We start from the raw sequence: 21,696 nt of genomic DNA, 5'->3' as shown, positions 1-21,696 counted from the left end.
CTCAAACTTTATTTACCAGTATACGGTATATCCACGTTACAATGTTTTTTCAGCTGAGTACCCCCTTCACCATTACAAACTGTTTTTTGTTTGTCTTTTTTTGTTTGTCTTTTTCTTTGGTCCACTTATAGATTTTTTTATTTCTTTGCTTTAATATTCAAAACTCACTCAGGTCAGGTAAATTATGCAACGTGGGATAAATTTTTCATAACCAATAGAAAAAACAAAGAAAAATGTGAAACTTCCTTAGTACCCCTCAGAGTACCCAAAGTACCCTGATTTGAGATAGACTGTCATAGAAATCCGTGCAGAATATGATTGTACTGCCACATGAGTAAAAACTGACAGCAAGACAATGCTCCTGTACATGAAAAACATGTTTTTTAAAGCCCTCATGTCTTCAGAAAGGTTTAGGCTTAAAGGGATACTTCACTTTCGGGACGGGGAAACATTTAAAAAATATATTAAAAATAAATGAAAAAAGTAATGGAAAATTCATGGCCCCCTCACGCATTAGAGTGTCCTACTAATGTGTGAGGGGGCCTTTATTTTGCCATAACTTCTTTCATTTTTTTTAATATATATTTTTAATGTTTATTTTATGTGAAAGTGAAGTATCCCTTTAACAATAAAAATGACACCCATAAAGGCGAGCAGATGATATAATTGTCACCTTCATTTTATTTCCTGAACTGTCAAAGAACGTTTCAGTGACTTCATCACTCATGCCTCGCACAGATGCTGCCATAACATTGTCTGTCAAGACGCACTTGAGCAAGGCACTCACTGTCACAACAATGAAAGAATAATCTGAATGTATATAACTTCTACATGTGATGCAGGACGTTGCTGAAAATGCATACTAAGAAAGAAAGAAAACACACCCCTCATTAAATACAGTGTTTCATTCATAATTGATTGTATTTTTATTCACACTGTCACACATTGGTTCATTCTGCTCATTTACACTCTTAACTCAGGACAGCTGGAGAGGCCCGGGTCGGTGGCTCCAATGGGAGAGCGGAGAAGAAGGGATGGTGGGGAATAAGATGGGAGAGCAGGAGGAAATGTGTGGGGCATGTTTACAGCTCCCCAGGGGGGTGGGGTGGGGGGTACAGTGGTGCTTGATGGACAGATGGCAGGATAGGACCTAACCCCTCCCAGGAGACAGGAGAGTGAATGAGTGATTAGAGAGGACAGGGGAGGAGGGAGACAGACAGGCGGATAGACAGGCGATGGCGGCGCCGTGAGACAGGTGACACTGACAGGAGCTACAACAATCCAATGTTTATTTTAAAGGCGTCCCTCTCTCCGTGGACAGACAGTTGTATGTTTCCTGCCAGTCCTGTGCTCGTCTCCAATGTGTTCTGTCACACTGTGTTAGAATATGAGATAAAGTCTGTGTGTGTGTGTGTGTGTGTGCACATACTATACGTACATGAGCATGCACACTTTTGTTGGTGCGTGTGCTTTGTGCTTCGATGTGTATCGCTGTAGTAGAAGCAGCAACAGTAGCAGTGTCTGGCTTTTTCCCTGGGGTGTTTGTGTGTGTGTGTGTGAATTGAATTGTGTGTTTTTGCATCATAATGCTGAACCTGCAGTAGCTGCAGTGTCAGTGTCTCCCGGACAATATAGTTGCTGCCGGATCCCTCCAGTCGGAGCAGACAGCCATGTGTGTTTGTGTGTGTGTGTGTGTGTGCGCGTGTGTGTCTCAGACATCCAGACATCGCTGCTGTGTTCCCAGTCTGCAGGCAGCTGTCAGCGCAGTGGGCTTTGATTGGAGCTGATGTGAGTCTTCTGGCCTGAGGAAAGGGAAGACGTTTTTCTCCCCAGTCTCCAGAACCTCCAGCCTGACTGGAGATGACGGCTACCGTTTACTGGCCGGGCCTTCTAGCTGTTATGTCACTCACACAACCACTTTATCCCCCTCATATGCTTTTTACATTAGCATTTTATCCCTCAGCCCTCCTTATCCAGATTGACTTACAGTGAGCAGGTAATTGTTAGCAGTTCACTCGCCTTGTTAAGATAACTCAGAGACTTATCCATTTGTTTACTTTTATATTCTCTGAGTTACCAATGGATGAATTAACACAATAATTAGTAGGCGGCGAGAAGGGGAATGAAATGTGGCATTGGTCACGACTCGGGTTCAAACCCATGATGTCACCAGTATGTCAGTGCTTCATTCCCTGAGATAAACCTTTCCTTTTCTTGGGTAATGCTTCCTATTATCTCGTAATTGTTGCACCGCATTACATCCGACCATTAGTGTCTCATAGATCAGAGATGTACCAAATTTTTCCTACGATGATTTAATTTAGAAGCAGGCAGTGGAGGCGCTGTGCCTGGACTCCGAGTCGCGGTAGGCAGTCTGAATTTCATGAGACATGTTTTCTTACCGGACATCGGACTTTCCCAGCGCCCTTGGATCAATTCAAATCTCATTTCCCTCAAAGCTTTCGGTCAAGTTGACCTTCCTACACAGCAGCAGGCCACAGGAGCCATGCACGGCCTGGGTGTCTGGCACAGGACGAAATCACTTGTAACTCGATCACCGTCTCGGTCATGGCATTGCCAGGAGGAGGATAATAATTCTCAAACCCACATAGAAAGACGGAAAACACCTGACAAAGACCCCCAGATTAAACCATTTAGTCTAAGTATGAAATAAATGTATATTTGGAACATTAAGCACTGTACAGTTTACTTTGTCATACAGCTAATAGCAACAATAGCCTATCTACAAGCTTGTAGATCTGCTACTTTCACCAACCTTCGCCTATAATTACATGTCCAAAATAGGGAGACCAGGTTGAAAGTGGTTAAATGTGCTGGATTTTTACCCCTGCGTGCATTGTTGCCCATCTAGCTCACTGTCTTTATGTTGACGTGCGTCTAATTATCCCTTGAACAAAATTCTCTAAACCACAAAGGCTTGAATGAATGCTTCGGAAAGCCGATCCTACTCAGGTCAGCATTCCTGAATGGTAATTTGGCTGGTGCTGTTTAGAAGCGCTCCCATAGAATGTTTGATACTGTTTTCATGTAAATGGACAGTGGTTTGGTGCGTGAGATGCGCAGTCCCAGTTCATTACCATGGTAAAAGGCAACATTTGGCCCGGCATTCCTGTGGCACTTGTGTCTAACATTCCCAGTGTTTGAGTCTCATGCGCCGTCCACACATTAAACAAAGCTCATTTCCACGGCAACATTGTCCGAATTCTTTGGTAGCCATATTGGGCGTACCACAAGGGGATTGCCATGATGAACCAGGAAGGGTTGTTCTCTGTTCTTTGAAGTTGTGCATGGTATGCGCCTCTATCTTCTGAATACGTGGTAATATGAGCCTCTTATTGTAGAAATTCAGACCATCAAGAGAAGATTTATTTATTAGGCTCCTGTGATGTGATGTACATTTTCAAAATGGATACATTTTGTAACGTTCAGCTTTGTAAAATAATTATTAGCAGTCATTCGTGACTGCAATATGTGCCCAGATTATGGACTGCCTATCAGTTAGTGGCCAGTATTTAAAATCGTGATTAAACCGACTTTATTCAATATTTTCCAACTTTTAACATTTATTCTGCCTAATGATTGTGTTATGTTTTTTCCATCATCCATTATTTAGTTGTTTCTAATATTTCAAGTTCCATAGTAATGGCTCATTGATGCATACCAAACAACGTTATTATTACTTGGCTTATCGTGTTGTAATTCCATTTCTAATTCTAATTTAATGTAAAAGCAATTATTGCAGATCTATTCACTTACCAAGCTCCAACCACGTATGAAAAGTGCTTCACAGACTTCACAGACTTCCTTCAAAGCTTTTCTACTTTTTTTTTTTATTGTGTACTGTACCTCAACGGTGTATTGCTTAATTCATACTCCATTGTACCAACAGTGTCGCTCGCCGAAAACAGCCAATCTACAAGCTCACAACACGTCTCACCACAACGCATTGTTGAGCTTGCAGATTGGCAGTTTTTGGCAAGCGACACCATCGTATGCCGAGGTATAAAATCAGGCTTATAAATGAAACTCCACTGTCTGTGCCTCCAAGCACTCCCTCCCACTAGGCCCCATGGACCCCCCCCCCCCCCTCTCCTCTCCAAACTCTCGCTCTGTGGAGGAGGAGGCCCGTGAAAGGAGCAGGTGGTTATGTGGGAGTGCACGGGTGTCTGGGCTCCTCCAAGGTCATGGAGGTCAGGTTTTTAATGGTGTGGCCCAGGCCGCCCGTGTCAGCGAGAATCTCACACTCTATTTATTGCCTCGCCTGGTCTGCTGAGCCCTACAGGGCAGAGCTGGCACACTCACTGTAATACTGGACTTGGGTGTATTTTTAACAGGTTGGTCTAATGGGGTTGGGTGATGCGTTTAATGGTTAAGCAGACGTATACGTATTTTGAGATGAACCCTATAACCAATGATCTGTCAGGGCAATATGGCTCAAATGTAATCTGACATCACGATCATAATAAATCAGTGTGGCCTTTGATCAGACCGTAACACCAGCAATCATCGGACGTCTTGCGTCTTTATTTTTATGGCACGGTTCTGCAGGAGGCTGGCTGTCTATAAGAGGGTTGTGGGTGTCGGTCTGGAGCTAATCTCGCAAATTGCTGGACCTAACTCTGCTCATATGCACACTTCCAGTAAGCCAAAAAAAGTATACTTTCACTTATGGAAATTCGTATTATTAGTTGGGTTGTATTGGTGAACAATCATTTCAAATGTAAATATATACGTTATATTATATTTCAAATTAATTCAAAATATTCTTCATGCACTTCGTCTATAATACAGCTGCAACACTCTTTTTTTGGGCAGGGGGTGTAAACATTCACATGAACATTTGGGGGTGGGGGGGCATTAGAAACAAAACACATTGAAACTTAATACTCTATTATGTTAAAACTTTGTGTGTTCATACCAGGACACTTTAAACCCCAGAACAGCTCCCAGTGTGTGATATGTAGGACTGATCCTGGATCAGGCTAATGGAGAAACCTTTTGATGTGAGGATGATGGCTGATCCTTCACAGACACTTTGAAGATCACACACATGCAGGTGTGTGTGTGTGTGTGTGCGTGTGTGTCTGTGAAAGAGGAGGGGGTTGTCAGGGTAAGAAGGCCGACAACGTTTGTCTTTCATTTATCCATCTTGATCTTTCCTCCTTGCCATCGGTGCCATCTCTCTCTCTCTCTCTCTCTCTCTCTCTCTCTCTCTCTCTCTCTCTCTCTCTCTCTCTCTCTCCCTCTCCTCCCCTCTCTCCCCCAGTGCAGTGAAATTAAATACCGCTCACAGGATTAAAGAGATCACTGAACTTCTGAGACCCCCCCCCCCTCTCTCTCTCTCTCTCATCTCCCTGTTTTCACTCCATTATTTTTACTACTTAATTTCTCTGCGTCTATTTTTCTCTCTTTCACCGTTTGTCTTACTTCTGTCGCTCTCTTCATCTCTCTCTCCTTCCATTCCTCCTTCTCTTTGTTCTCTCCTTCAAAAAAATATTTTCTTCTTCTCTACCTGGTATGGTCTTGTTCCTGGGGGAAGGTTCTTTTTTTCATCTCTCGCTCTCCTTCTTCTCGTCTATGAAGAATCAAGAGGGATTTCATTTGTCACTAACTCATTCAGGTACAAGCAGCAAAATGCTGCTGGGAGCCATCAGAGAGCCTCCACGGTACAGACACATCTTCATCTCCTTCTCCCACTCTGACCACAACACACACACACACACACACACACACACACACACACACACACACACACACACACACACACACACACACACACACACACACACACACAGGCAGCCCACACAGCCTCATGGGACTGTGTGTGTGTGTGTGTGGGAGGGAGAGGAGAGAGGTTAGAGGGAGAGGTGGAGAGAGGAGGAGGTGTAAATCTAGAAGGTTAAGCCCCCCCCCCCCTCTCTGCTTCTCTCTCTGGGGACAGAGGTAGAATAGTGTTAGCTAGTGGGCACCAAAAGCAGTTACTACACTTACTCTCCTTCCTGTAACTACCTTACCTAATTTCTCCACCTTTTTGCCCCCTCTCTCCCTCCCTACCTTCCTCCCTCCCTCCTTTCCCCTCCCTTCCCCCATCTCCCCTCTCTTCCCCTGTTCTGTACCAAAGGTAGAGCCAGGTTGAGAGGAGAGAGTGCATTTTCTCTTGGCTTATGTACTTTGCTCTCACACTAGCGGGTTCCCTGTTAGGTGAGCCTCAGTGATCACTGTGCACACGTGACCTGGCATTCTGCGGCTGATGTGTTGAACCTGAAGTTGTACTGTAGCTCGCTACACATGGCTCTGGATAAAAGCATCAGATAAATGACTCGCATCCTGAACATGTACCATTTACAACTTCTGCCTGCCTCTCTCCTTTGCCCTGTAACTCTCTCCTTCATCCTTTTACTCCTTGTCTCCTCGCCTTACCCGCACCCTTCACCTCACCAGGTAGAAGTGGGTGTCTCGAGCTACCGTGTAGTTTCAGGGCATGTCAGATGCAAACTATTTGTAGATGTGTCGGAACGCTACTTCTACTGGGGCTGCACACTGCACAGTATATCTTAAATATGTGTTAAAAAATGAATATTTTACAATGTTGTATCCGTATTCCAAAAGGCTACTATCTTTTTGGAAAACGGCATTCTCAGGTCTACAAATCGAGGAAATGTTTTATTCTGTTTGTTTTTATTCCAATGATTTATTCTGTGGAAATGTTTTATACTGAGACAGGAGGTATCATCAAGAAGACAAAATGTGCCGTAGCTCACAGGCAGTTAAGGCTTTTTTATTGCAGGTGCAGATTAATGTTTGGATTATTACATCTTCGTCAGAGGGACTCCGATGAAGATGTAATAATCGAAGCTTTAGTCTGCACGGCTGCACCTGCAATAAAATGCTTTTAACTGCCTGTGTGCTTCAGTGAATTTTGTTTCCTTTTTGCTACGTCATGCTCCTGAGATGCATGCACCTCAGCCTGTCTATTATAGCTGAGGTGCGGAGATAACCCTACCGAGGTAGCATCCATAGCACTTTCCCCTCCCTGTAATTTTAAACCTTTTTGGAAAAGTTGTGTTAAAGACTGTGTTATCTACCTTTTTTGGTGACTTTCATCCCACCTTTCATCTTCTCCTCCTCCTTCACAGCTCTGCTCTTGCCCCTTTCACCTCCTTCCTCTCTGTAATGAGGTTCTGATTGGTTGGTAGATGTTCAGATTGTGGGCGTACATATAAGACTGCTGCTGTACTGTCATCATGCTTAAAGTCTTAAAGGTGTCTCCCTGTCTCACGTACGGATGTCTTACTGTGTCTCTTAAATATGTATCACCGCTTCTTAAGCTGTCTCACAGCGTCTCTCAAAGATGTGCCACTGCATCTCTTAAAGTTGTCTCACTGTGTCGTGAAGATGTCTCACTATGTCTTAAAGATGTCTCACTGTGTCTTAAAGATGTCTCACTGTGTCTTGAAGATGTCTCACTGTCTCACTTAAGGATGTCTCACGTAAGGATGTCTCACTTAAGGATGTCTCACTGCGTCACTTAAAGATGTCTCACTGCACAGCATCTATTAGATGTCTCACTGTCTGTCTTTAGGATGGACAGATATTGTCCAGACAGTGCTTTGTGAATAGAAGAGACTTTCCTAAATCCCTCTCTCTCTCTTTTATCTCTCCTTCTATACTTCCCTCCCCACCTCTACCCACTCTTCTCTCCCATTCTGTCCTTTTCTTAAGTCCGTTCTTCCTTCACCTCTTTTGTCTTTCTTATCCTCTCTTTTTCATCTTCTTATGTTGCCCCCCCTGCATCTCTTCCTCGCCCCTTCTTACACACCCTTCTCTGCCTTCCAAACCAAGGAAGAAATCGTGTTTCATGTTGGAGGAAATGTTTCATTTTATTCAGACTGAGACGGGAGGTATTATCCATTGCACGTCCTCCATCCTGTAGATTTAAACCTTTTTTGGGGAAAAATAGATTAAAATCTTTATCTATTTTTTTCATCCGCCTTTCATCTTCCAACCCTCCTTCACAGCCCTGCTCTGCCCCTTTCACTTCCTTCCTCTCTGTAATAAGGTTCTGATGGGTTGGTAGATGTTCAGATTGTGGGTGTATTGTGTATATATCAGACTGCTGCTGTACTGTCATGCTGTCCTAAGGATGTATTTGAAAGAATGTCTCACTTCATCTTTTAAAGATGTCTCGCTGTGTTTCTTAAGGTAGTAGGGTAAGCGATATTTTTGGGTAAAAAAAGCAAATCTTCAGCCAATCAGGACAGAGTACCCATTTATCAGCTTCAATGTTATAGTGTTGCAGTTCCAATTTTGTCTGCTCATTTCTTGTGTCATCACTTCCAATTTCACTTGTTTACCTTTTATCCTGTGTGAGTTCTCACTCCTGATTGGATACAATTGGTATCCCGACCTTAAACTATTTGACTTGTTTATCCTTTATTCTGTGTGAGTTCTCTCTCCTGATTGGATAAAATTGGTATCCCGACCTGAACATGTATTTTCTGTTTAATCTAGAGCTGGAGGGACGGGAAGACCCCTGTTACTGAACAAACACTCTATACCAATGAGCACTGTATCTTAATACAAAGCAATTTAACACAAATCTCACTTACACTACCTTTAAAGATGTCTCACTGTGTCTTAATGATGTCACAGTTCATCTCTTAAAACTGTCTCACAACATCTCTTACAGATGTGTCACTGTGTCTCTTAAAGATCTCTCAGCGGGGCGCCCGCTGGCCTAGCGGTCCAGGCGCAAACCACATAGATTGGTAAACCAGTCTTACAGCGTGTCGCGGGTGCGAGTCCCGATCCCGGCAGCCTTTGCTGTGTGTCAACCCCATATCTCTCTCCCCATTTCCTGTCAGCCTACTCCTCTCAAATAAAGGCAGAAAAAGCCCAAATAATAATAATTTAAAAAAAAAAGATCTCTCAGTGTCTTAACTCATTGAGTGCCATTAACGTGTTTCACGTGTTTTAGCGCTATGGTGCAACGTGCCATTAACGTGTTTCACGTGTTTTTGAAAAAAACTAAAAAAAACTAAAAGAAAAAAAAAAAATAATAATCTTCCTGAACCCAAGATATCATTATCTGAAGATTTGCAGCTCCACCCACTCCTTGTTTAACTTATAACTGAAAAAGGCTGTATCTCGCTTCCTAAGCACTTTTGTTTTACTACATTTTAAATTTTAATAAAAATTGTAATGGCCAGAAATAGATATGAATAATTATGGCACTCAATGAGTTAACACATTCCACGCCAGAGTTTAATATCATAATGTACTCACCAGGGCCAGCGATTTATTGTTTTTTTGTTTTTTTGTTTTTTTCACCTCGCCACAGACCTCGCTAAATACCTTAAGATCGCGCGTTCAACTGTTTGTAGACACACAGGGTAGCTGTGTGAGTGGCCCAGAGAAGAAATTTTCAATCAGCGATTGTCCATTTTGCAGTAGTCGCAGTTTCTATTAAACAGCGTTCAGCGCGGAGAAAAACAACAACCGAGATAATGGCGGATTAGCGGAAGCTTTAGAGCGGCGGCGGATGGGAAGGAAAATCTTCGATTGACATTCATTTCCGTTTCCGGTGTGCTACAATGAAATGTGTCACTGCGAGGGAGGCCTACAATGAAATGTGTCACTGAGAAAAAAATAAGAAAAAAAGACCACTTCGCGTAGAACTACGCGACTGGCACGCTGCGTAATTATTTAGGTTCGCGTAGAACTACGCGATTGGCACTGTTAAAGATGTCTCGCTGTGTCTTAAGGATGTCGCACTGCATTTCTTAAAGATGTCTCATTGTTGTATCTTAAGGATGTCTTACAGCGTCTCTCAAAGATGTCTCACACCTATTGGATGTCTTCAGGATGTCTCACTGTCTGTCTACAGGATGGACAGGCCCTGTCCAGTGCTTTGTGAAAGGAAGAGGGTCTCCTAAATCTTTTATCCTTCCCTCCCCACCTCCACTCGCCTTTCTCTCCTTCTGTACCTTTCCATCCCTTTTCTCTAGCGTCTAACACATTTTACAGTTTTTCCTTGACCTTTTTTCTTCTTTCATATCCTGTTTTTCATCTTCTGTTGCCTGTTGCCAACCTCCATCCCTTCCTCCTAGCAAGCATCATACGCAGCCTTCTCTCCCGCCACTATTTTTCCCTTCATACCCACCCCCAACCTTCGTCCTCTCAATCTGTGACTCCAACCATTTCTCCCTTCCTCCTTCCCTCTCTCCCTTCCTCCTTCCCTGTTAGGTGAGCCTCAGTGATCACTGTGCACACGTGACCTGGCATTCTGCGGCTGATGTGTTGAACCTGAAGTTGTACTGTAGCTCGCTACACATGGCTCTGGATAAAAGCATCAGATAAATGACTCGCATCCTGAACATGTACCATTTACAACTTCTGCCTGCCTCTCTCCTTTGCCCTGTAACTCTCTCCTTCATCCTTTTACTCCTTGTCTCCTCGCCTTACCCGCACCCTTCACCTCACCAGGTAGAAGTGGGTGTCTCGAGCTACCGTGTAGTTTCAGGGCATGTCAGATGCAAACTATTTGTAGATGTGTCGGAACGCTACTTCTACTGGGGCTGCACACTGCACAGTATATCTTAAATATGTGTTAAAAAATGAATATTTTACAATGTTGTATCCGTATTCCAAAAGGCTACTATCTTTTTGGAAAACGGCATTCTCAGGTCTACAAATCGAGGAAATGTTTTATTCTGTTTGTTTTTATTCCAATGATTTATTCTGTGGAAATGTTTTATACTGAGACAGGAGGTATCATCAAGAAGACAAAATGTGCCGTAGCTCACAGGCAGTTAAGGCTTTTTTATTGCAGGTGCAGATTAATGTTTGGATTATTACATCTTCGTCAGAGGGACTCCGATGAAGATGTAATAATCGAAGCTTTAGTCTGCACGGCTGCACCTGCAATAAAATGCTTTTAACTGCCTGTGTGCTTCAGTGAATTTTGTTTCCTTTTTGCTACGTCATGCTCCTGAGATGCATGCACCTCAGCCTGTCTATTATAGCTGAGGTGCGGAGATAACCCTACCGAGGTAGCATCCATAGCACTTTCCCCTCCCTGTAATTTTAAACCTTTTTGGAAAAGTTGTGTTAAAGACTGTGTTATCTACCTTTTTTGGTGACTTTCATCCCACCTTTCATCTTCTCCTCCTCCTTCACAGCTCTGCTCTTGCCCCTTTCACCTCCTTCCTCTCTGTAATGAGGTTCTGATTGGTTGGTAGATGTTCAGATTGTGGGCGTACATATAAGACTGCTGCTGTACTGTCATCATGCTTAAAGTCTTAAAGGTGTCTCCCTGTCTCACGTACGGATGTCTTACTGTGTCTCTTAAATATGTATCACCGCTTCTTAAGCTGTCTCACAGCGTCTCTCAAAGATGTGCCACTGCATCTCTTAAAGTTGTCTCACTGTGTCGTGAAGATGTCTCACTATGTCTTAAAGATGTCTCACTGTGTCTTAAAGATGTCTCACTGTGTCTTGAAGATGTCTCACTGTCTCACTTAAGGATGTCTCACGTAAGGATGTCTCACTTAAGGATGTCTCACTGCGTCACTTAAAGATGTCTCACTGCACAGCATCTATTAGATGTCTCACTGTCTGTCTTTAGGATGGACAGATATTGTCCAGACAGTGCTTTGTGAATAGAAGAGACTTTCCTAAATCCCTCTCTCTCTCTTTTATCTCTCCTTCTATACTTCCCTCCCCACCTCTACCCACTCTTCTCTCCCATTCTGTCCTTTTCTTAAGTCCGTTCTTCCTTCACCTCTTTTGTCTTTCTTATCCTCTCTTTTTCATCTTCTTATGTTGCCCCCCCTGCATCTCTTCCTCGCCCCTTCTTACACACCCTTCTCTGCCTTCCAAACCAAGGAAGAAATCGTGTTTCATGTTGGAGGAAATGTTTCATTTTATTCAGACTGAGACGGGAGGTATTATCCATTGCACGTCCTCCATCCTGTAGATTTAAACCTTTTTTGGGGAAAAATAGATTAAAATCTTTATCTATTTTTTTCATCCGCCTTTCATCTTCCAACCCTCCTTCACAGCCCTGCTCTGCCCCTTTCACTTCCTTCCTCTCTGTAATAAGGTTCTGATGGGTTGGTAGATGTTCAGATTGTGGGTGTATAGTGTATATATCAGACTGCTGCTGTACTGTCATGCTGTCCTAAGGATGTATTTGAAAGAATGTCTCACTTCATCTTTTAAAGATGTCTCGCTGTGTTTCTTAAGGTAGTAGGGTAAGCGATATTTTTGGGTAAAAAAAGCAAATCTTCAGCCAATCAGGACAGAGTACCCATTTATCAGCTTCAATGTTATAGTGTTGCAGTTCCAATTTTGTCTGCTCATTTCTTGTGTCATCACTTCCAATTTCACTTGTTTACCTTTTATCCTGTGTGAGTTCTCACTCCTGATTGGATACAATTGGTATCCCGACCTTAAACTATTTGACTTGTTTATCCTTTATTCTGTGTGAGTTCTCTCTCCTGATTGGATAAAATTGGTATCCCGACCTGAACATGTATTTTCTGTTTAATCTAGAGCTGGAGGGACGGGAAGACCCCTGTTACTGAACAAACACTCTATACCAATGAGCACTGTATCTTAATACAAAGCAATTTAACACAAATCTCACTTACACTACCTTTAAAGATGTCTCACTGTGTCTTAATGATGTCACAGTTCATCTCTTAAAACTGTCTCACAACATCTCTTACAGATGTGTCACTGTGTCTCTTAAAGATCTCTCAGCGGGGCGCCCGCTGGCCTAGCGGTCCAGGCGCAAACCACATAGATTGGTAAACCAGTCTTACAGCGTGTCGCGGGTGCGAGTCCCGATCCCGGCAGCCTTTGCTGTGTGTCAACCCCATATCTCTCTCCCCATTTCCTGTCAGCCTACTCCTCTCAAATAAAGGCAGAAAAAGCCCAAATAATAATAATTTAAAAAAAAAAGATCTCTCAGTGTCTTAACTCATTGAGTGCCATTAACGTGTTTCACGTGTTTTAGCGCTATGGTGCAACGTGCCATTAACGTGTTTCACGTGTTTTTGAAAAAAACTAAAAAAAACTAAAAGAAAAAAAAAAAATAATAATCTTCCTGAACCCAAGATATCATTATCTGAAGATTTGCAGCTCCACCCACTCCTTGTTTAACTTATAACTGAAAAAGGCTGTATCTCGCTTCCTAAGCACTTTTGTTTTACTACATTTTAAATTTTAATAAAAATTGTAATGGCCAGAAATAGATATGAATAATTATGGCACTCAATGAGTTAACACATTCCACGCCAGAGTTTAATATCATAATGTACTCACCAGGGCCAGCGATTTATTGTTTTTTTGTTTTTTTGTTTTTTTCACCTCGCCACAGACCTCGCTAAATACCTTAAGATCGCGCGTTCAACTGTTTGTAGACACACAGGGTAGCTGTGTGAGTGGCCCAGAGAAGAAATTTTCAATCAGCGATTGTCCATTTTGCAGTAGTCGCAGTTTCTATTAAACAGCGTTCAGCGCGGAGAAAAACAACAACCGAGATAATGGCGGATTAGCGGAAGCTTTAGAGCGGCGGCGGATGGGAAGGAAAATCTTCGATTGACATTCATTTCCGTTTCCGGTGTGCTACAATGAAATGTGTCACTGCGAGGGAGGCCTACAATGAAATGTGTCACTGAGAAAAAAATAAGAAAAAAAGACCACTTCGCGTAGAACTACGCGACTGGCACGCTGCGTAATTATTTAGGTTCGCGTAGAACTACGCGATTGGCACTGTTAAAGATGTCTCGCTGTGTCTTAAGGATGTCGCACTGCATTTCTTAAAGATGTCTCATTGTTGTATCTTAAGGATGTCTTACAGCGTCTCTCAAAGATGTCTCACACCTATTGGATGTCTTCAGGATGTCTCACTGTCTGTCTACAGGATGGACAGGCCCTGTCCAGTGCTTTGTGAAAGGAAGAGGGTCTCCTAAATCTTTTATCCTTCCCTCCCCACCTCCACTCGCCTTTCTCTCCTTCTGTACCTTTCCATCCCTTTTCTCTAGCGTCTAACACATTTTACAGTTTTTCCTTGACCTTTTTTCTTCTTTCATATCCTGTTTTTCATCTTCTGTTGCCTGTTGCCAACCTCCATCCCTTCCTCCTAGCAAGCATCATACGCAGCCTTCTCTCCCGCCACTATTTTTCCCTTCATACCCACCCCCAACCTTCGTCCTCTCAATCTGTGACTCCAACCATTTCTCCCTTCCTCCTTCCCTCTCTCCCTTCCTCCTTCCCTCTCTCCCTTCTTTATCAGTTCAGGAATCTAGTTCCAGGGGGTTTCCATAAAAAGAAGAGGAGTTTCCTTTGTCCTGGGGAATCCTGGGGGAGGTTGTATTGATATGCAAGGCATGCTGGGATATATGTTGTAAAAAGTGAGAATGTGCCAAAAGACCTGAGGCTACAGTAAAAGCCAGGTCACCACTCCTGGCCTGGAGTTGTGATTGTTACCAGAAAACACAGAAGTTATATTTATTTTATTTTTAGCGATTATCGATTTTTCTTATGAATCTCTTAATGAATGCAGTATATTGAGCGGCCAGTACTCTTTTTTTTCCTTGAGACGAGAGGAAATCTGAAAGTGGTCCAAAGTAAGAGACAGGAGAGAAGGTCCCGGTGGGATTTTATCCCAGGCCAGCAGGGGTGCATGTTTTTCCAGAGGCTACAGGGCCTAAACACACAGCACCACTTTAATTTCTCCTTTTGACATTACAGTGGAGAGAGATGTTTGATACAGGCAACAACCCAAATTCAAACCCAGGTCTCTGTTTTTCGCCGTTCCATTTATGAACCGGGGGAGCAAAAGACCACGTCTGAGCTGAAAGCCCCTCTAAAGATCTTCTCCTTGAAATTCTGAGCATATAGGGGGGTAGATTCCCCCCCCAACTCCCTACATTTCCACGGTTTCCAATCAAATTAGTTAATGTCGACATGTACAGTATATCAGAGAAGCTACTGATTTTGCCTCTCTCTCTGCAGGGTGGGGGGGGGTGGGGGTAGAGTAGAGCTCTATTATCAGTGCACTTGTCTCCCAACCTCTCTCTCTCCCAGGCTGTCTGTTCTCCTGAGCTCTCCCAGGGCTTGTCTCTCTCTTATCTTCTGCCACACACTTCACACAGGGGGAAGTTCTTAGAGGGGCTGGCCCTGCAGATAGCTGCCCTGACCTGTCTTTTCACTCTGAAGTTCTTATTTCTTTTGTTGGGGGGGGGGGGGGGGGTATACAATCTCCTAAAAGGAGCGGGAATGGCTGGCTAGATTACTGTGTTTTCATGGGTCATAGAGGGGGATCCTTCAGTGAGAAAGTAGTAAGGTGCGTGTGTGCGTGCGTGCGTGTGTGTGTGTGGTTGTTTGTGTTTGTACATGTGAGTGAGTGAACAAGAGTGCAAGTGTCTGTCTGTGTGTGCGGGTTAGGTATGCAGAATCAGAGTAAACTTTATTGTCGCATCAAATGAAAGAGGGTGAAATTATGTTTTTAATGTTTTTTTCACAACTTTGCACTTACAGGAAGAGTTAGAATAGGGAATAGAGAATGGAAAACAATCAAATAACAGGAAGGCACAGTCAAATCAAATAGCACTAGGTATTGATTGAATATTTATATTGACAACTTTAAAAAGTACAGCAGTACAAAAGCTAAAACATTGATTATTCACAAGAAAGCCAAAGGCTTGTTTCCATTTTGGATTAGGTGAGTCCTGGGGTGCAAGATGAGTAGCAATCTCACCGCTTATTTTGGGAGGTCTGCAATGTTGTCTTCAGTGTTTTGGCGATGTACGATAAAGTGCAAGAATAGTCCAAATGGCACTGAACGATGGCTCCGCCTATAGTCTACAGTGCACTCAACTCCTGTTAACAAACGAGGAGAATCCTGCCCACTTATCTTGTTCTTTTCAAATCACGGTTTCATGTGCATGGTTAAAGTAGCATGGGTAAAGAAAAACCCAGCAATACATCTCTTATCCCATTCAATCCGGGAAAGCATCTGTGTCACTTTAGATTTCTTTGGCTATTAAAAAATAGCAGATATACGAGCTCATAGCGCGGCACCGAGTGCCGCACTATGAGCTTGTAGATCTGCTTCTGGGGGTCCCTGGAACAAAATATTTTACAGATGTTTGCTTTAAAAAATGTATATTCAATAACATTTTTGAATAGCCAAAGAAATAAAAAATGACTGACGCGTTCCCGGATTGAATGGGTTAAAGTAGCATGGTTAAAGAAACACCTGATAGCAATAGCAGCGGGGATTGAGTCAACATCTCTTGTGCATGACATCAACTATAAGTATATACATACTAGGCCTGACCTCGACTAAGTCGACTAGTCGACTGGTTAGTCGCGGGGGGTCCGAGTCTCTTAGTCAACTCTAGTCAAAAAAAAAAAAAAAGGGTTTTTTTTTAAGGGCCAAAAATTGTTTTAATTGTTTTTTGGCCAAGTCTACGCCTGCAACCACACGTAACTTCCACTTTATTCTTCTTATTCCTCGTCTTTGTGTTGGAGCGCCTCAGTGCGGCTGCAGAGTTCATGTGCAACCTCTTCCAGAGAGAGATAGAGACACTAGAAACTCTGCTGGAGACAAAACAAACTGTGTAGACTTGGCCCTTTGAAATAAAATGTATTTTGGCCCCCAAAAAAAAAAAAGAAAAGTTTTTTATTTTTTTATTTTTAATTTTTTTATTAGTCGACTGCCAGTCGACTATTGGCAATTAGTCGCCAATTAGAGTCGACTAAACAAATCCTTAGTCGGGGACAGGCCTAATACATACTAACTTATGGTGTTAATGCCACAGCAGAGAGTGCAGACATAGTCATGTGTAGTGTGATATGCCTGAGTGGTGGACTGTGGCAGCAATACAACTTGGCGACAAAGCTCTGTGCTTGTTCAGCAGTCTGATGGCCAGGTGAAAACTGTTCAGAAGTCTGGAACAGCTTCTGATACACCAGTATCACTTGCCTGCAGCCGCATGCACACCTGCATGTGTGCGTGTGTGTGTGTGTGTGCACGCGTGCGTGCGTGTTTGTTTCTGTATGTGCATTTCTCGCACCGGTTCCTCAATTAAGCAGTAAACCTGCATGTGGATTTTTTTTAAAGTGGTGCTCCTTTTGGGAGTGTGTGTGTGTGTGTGTGTGTGTGTGTGTGTGTGTGTGTGTGTGTGTGTGTGTGAGAGAGAACTCCGGAAAGAGAAGGAGAGCTCCTCTGAATGCCTCGAAGCCAGAAATGCCTGACGGAAGGGAAATGCCTCAGTTCAATCTTGCCGCGTTGCACCTCCTTTAAGACTCTTCGCGCCGCTTTCTCTGCTTGTTTGATTGTCTGCCTGATGTCAGCATTCATGCTTTGTCTCCCTGAGAATGACTAATCAACACACAGGGAATGTTTTTGAGTGAAAGCTGTTGAGGTTTGATTTAATTTTCACTTCTCCCCCCCCCCCCCCCTCTAGGACGCACGCACGCACACTTCACTTTTATCAAATGTAATCAGCTTCCTTGCTGCTGCTATTTATCCTTTGTGCTTCCAAAATGGAATACTGTATATGCACACACTCCTGTACTTCTCCTTTGTGAGGCCAGATGTCCTCTCAGGGGCAGAAGAAATGATGAGGATATTAGGTGACATGTGGTATTATAGCCACACAGCTACCAGCACACAGCTGCAGAAACATGAGCACCTACTACAGGGTTCAAAATATGGGGAGCTCAGCTCCTCTGCAACAGACAGAAAACCTCATTTGAGACATTTAGGGGGAGCTCTAGAATATTGTAATTGTTGGTGCCACTGAGCTTTTCTCTCTGTAGAAATGTATCTCTTCCTGTATATTTAACTTCCTGAAATGAATAATAGGCTAATAATAGAGCACTTGTCAACATGCATGCCTGTGTATTCGTGCATAGACATTTTTAATAAACACAATGTTGTCTATTGCTGCTAAGGCCATCCATGCGTGTACACACGTTTTGCACCGTACATTCGTTATCTTTCGAGTGAGCGTCTTCTGGTGCTCGAGGCTGTGAGCTTCATCATTTTCATGGGAGCAACTTGCATTCCATTTTTATTGTTTTTCGGCAGAGATTGATTTAAAAACAAAACAAATCATTGCAACAGTGTCAAACTTTTGTCTCTTTGTTGTCCCAGGTTAAACATTATCTGTTTGAATTGAAATGTATTGATAGTATATTTTTCCACATAAGACGGGTGCATTCATGTATGCAGGTGCATATACACAGCACCCTCCCACTCGTAAAAAAACACCTATTTTCAATAGCGTATTAACAAATGTAATGGATTCCTTTTCAGGTCACCCAATTGTGTCACATTACGTAATTATAAAGACTTGTTACAGTCCTATTTTTATTATATTGCAAATAACCCGAAACGTATTATGCCTATTTGCTAGCCATTCACTGCCAATAGAAATTAGGGTTCCCTCAAATCATCAGTCAGAGTACTAGTCGACTAAAGTTCTCTCATTTGAATTTGAACAGGTGGAAGCATGCCTGGGATGACTACTAGGCCTGTGGTGTATTTCCCAGACGCGTTGTTGTCTAATGTTAAGCCTAGTTCAGACCGAAGAAGATTTGCAACAAGTTGAAACCGTTTTCCGATTTGGTGTCGAATGACAAAAACGACTAACTGCAAGCTCACAATGCAGTGCATCCACGATGCACTATGCAATATCCAGGTAAGGGTCCTGGGTATTGGAAGATTGAGAGCCACTTGTGTTTAGGGTTAGAATTAGTGTTCGATTAACATAAGGGTTAAAGTTAGGATTACGCAAAATCACAGTAAAGGGTCCGCATAAGTGTACAGACCTGTGTGAGTGTCTTTTATCAACTGTCGATTCACACTAACAGTCGGTCCATTCAAAACACTGAGACTAAAGGGCGATAAAGAAAAGGGAAACTGAAGTGATTCTCAGGCCGTGACGTTTGCAGTCTCGCAGAAAAACATGCAAATTGCCACTTCAGTGTCACGTCTGAAAATGCAGCATGCCGCAATCTGGGAAGCGTATCGTAATTGGAAAAAGAGGGGTGTGTTTTAAGGTAGATCGTCTTAAATGCCAGTTAAGCCTATTAGCATCTTATCAGGAGACCCTGTGTGTTTACTGATGAACCACACTGTGAAGTGAAATGTTCCACAACACTTATAACTTCCAGGCAAATAATTGCTTCTCCAGAGGACAGTGAAAAGGGGTTTGTGACCAGGAGGTAAGTGGTTTGAATCCCTGGACTAGTCTGGCTAAGCAAATCAAGGTGGGGAAAATGTATGAAGAATAAAAATACAGCAGAGACCACACTGTGAATAAAAATAGAACTGAATAGGAGGAGGAGCAATAATGAACTAGACGCGTCGCAATTATGGGAAATTGCTAAGTGTGGTTGCGCCGACGCCGGTCGCAGGTTGCCGCCACCCGGACTTGAGGAATATGCTTGGAGGAATACCGTCGGAGGTCGCGTGACGTACCATTCGAATTTGGTGCTGATTGGATCCTGTGTTCGTGATACATGGCGTTTTGATTTGAAGAAATAGGCCCCTCCCACTAAAATAAATAAGCCCCTCCCACAAATGTAGCGGGCCAATGACATCGTCATGTCACTCCTGAGATCACCTGCTTTTCAATTTGAGAGGAGTGATCCCCCCAAAAATCATGTTTTTGCATCAAACGGTTACGTTTTGCAGAGTTGTGGTGCCCCCTATGGGTCAAAGTGGAAATGCTTTTGGGGATTCGTTGAGTAAACCTCCCTCGACATGTGATTCAAATTTGGGATCGATTGGACGTTTCGTTCGTGATTTTTGGCCTTTTTGGTAAAACGGGCTCCTCCCACTAACTTTGGAAGCCAATTACGGACGAACGGTAGGGACTATCAAAATGCCGTTTGGATAGGTTTATCGCATGAGTCCATAGATCACGTGTACCGATTTTTGTGAGATTTGGAAAAAAAAAATTGGAAAAGGTGCAAAAAGTGTGTTTTGAAGAAAATTAAAAATGGCGGAAAATCGATCCAGACGCAAATGGGCGTGGCCTATATGGGGAGATGCGTCATGACCCAAGGAATCCAGGGGAAAATATTTTTTTATTTTACGACCTACGGTTCAAGAGTTATAGGCCAAAACGTGAAGGGAGCTGTTATAGCGCCACCATGAGGCCGACTGGTGTATAATTTTGTTTAATAATTTCGCACTAAATCATGAACCTCCCCTGCAAGTCTTGTAACTCTAGCCCTTACAGTTTCTGAGAAAAAAATACTTGAATGGGCATTTTTTCATTTTCCCATTAAAGTGGATGGGAAAATTTAATGCACTAATAAATCAATATCAATTAAACTATGTAACCAATCTCTTAGCAAAGTACAAGCGCACGATTCCCGGTGAAGCCGGTCATTTTGACATATGGCACAAAATTGGGCAAAAAAAACTGTGGGAGAAGTAGCAGCCCGAAATACAGTTTATCTAGAAACATCAACATATGGTTTTTGCATCAAAAGGTTACATTTTGAGCATTTGTGGTGCCCCCTATGGATCAAAGTGGAAATGCTTTTGGAGATTTGTTGAGTAAACCACCCTCGCCATGTGATTTAAATTTGGGATTGACTGGACGTTTTGTTCGTGATTTGTGGGCTTTTTTGTAAAACGGGCCCCTCCCTCTAATTTTGGAAGCCATTTACGGACGAACGGCAAGAACTATCAAAATTCTGTTTCACTCCAGATTATCGCATGGGTCCAGAGATTATGTGTACTGATTTTTGTGAAATTTGGAGCAAATATGTGGGAGGAGGAGCTAAAAGTGTGTTTTGAAGAAAATTCAAAATGGCGGAAAATCTATCCTGACGCAAATGGGCGTGGCCTATATGGGGAGTTGCGTCATGACCCAAGGAATCTAGGGGGAAAATGATTTTTATTCTAGGACCTACGGTTCAAAAGTTATAGGCCAAAAACGTAAAGTGGGCTGTTATAGCGCCACCATGAGGCCGACTGGTGTAATGTGTTTTTTAAATAATTTCGGACTAAATCATGAACCTCCCCACCAAATCTGGTAACTCTAGCTCTTACAGTTTCAGAGAAAAAAATACTTGAATTTGAGTTTTTTCACTTTTTCATTAAAGTGGATGGGGAAATTTAATGCACTAATAAATCAATATCAATAAAACTATGCAACCAATCTCCTAGCAAAATACAAGCACACGATTCCCGGTGAAGCCGGTCATTTTGACATATGACACTAAATTGGGAAAAATAAACTGTGGGCTGTGATACGGTTAGAAATATTGTTTATCTATAAATAAAGAAAGAATAAAGTTTCTGTAAAACAATAGTCTGGTTGCCCATTCGGGCAACCACACTAATGAGAAATGTAATCAGCAGCCAAACAGAGAAACTGTAGTTGTACTGGGCAGCTTCCAGTGGCAACAGTAAAACACTGTAGTTGTACTGGGCAGCTTCCAGTGGAAAAAGTAAAACACTGTAGTTGTACTGGGCAGCTTCCAGTGGAAAAAGTAAAACACTGTGGTTGTACTGGGCAGCTTCCAGTGGCAGAAGTAAAACACTGTGGTTGTACTGGGCATCTTCTAGTGGCAAAAGTAAAACACTGTGGTTGTACTGGGCAGCTTCCAGTGGAAAAAGTAAAACACTGTGGC

At 42.8% G+C, this 21,696-nt stretch overlaps 1 protein-coding gene across 2 annotated transcripts in view; it reads left to right on the top strand.

Annotated features, from left to right (window-relative positions):
• The window catches only part of brf1a (BRF1 general transcription factor IIIB subunit a), a 110,018-nt gene that overhangs the window by 57,198 nt on the left and 31,124 nt on the right, over positions 1-21,696 (top strand). The gene's annotated exons all lie outside the window — the stretch shown is intronic.

This window comes from Gymnoscopelus braueri (genome assembly GCF_963280865.1).
Source record: "Gymnoscopelus braueri genome assembly, chromosome: 19".
NCBI classification, from domain to species: Eukaryota; Metazoa; Chordata; class Actinopteri; order Myctophiformes; family Myctophidae; genus Gymnoscopelus; species Gymnoscopelus braueri.
The sequence above is the reverse complement of the archived record's forward strand: the minus strand, read 5'-3'. Positions and strand labels throughout refer to the sequence as shown.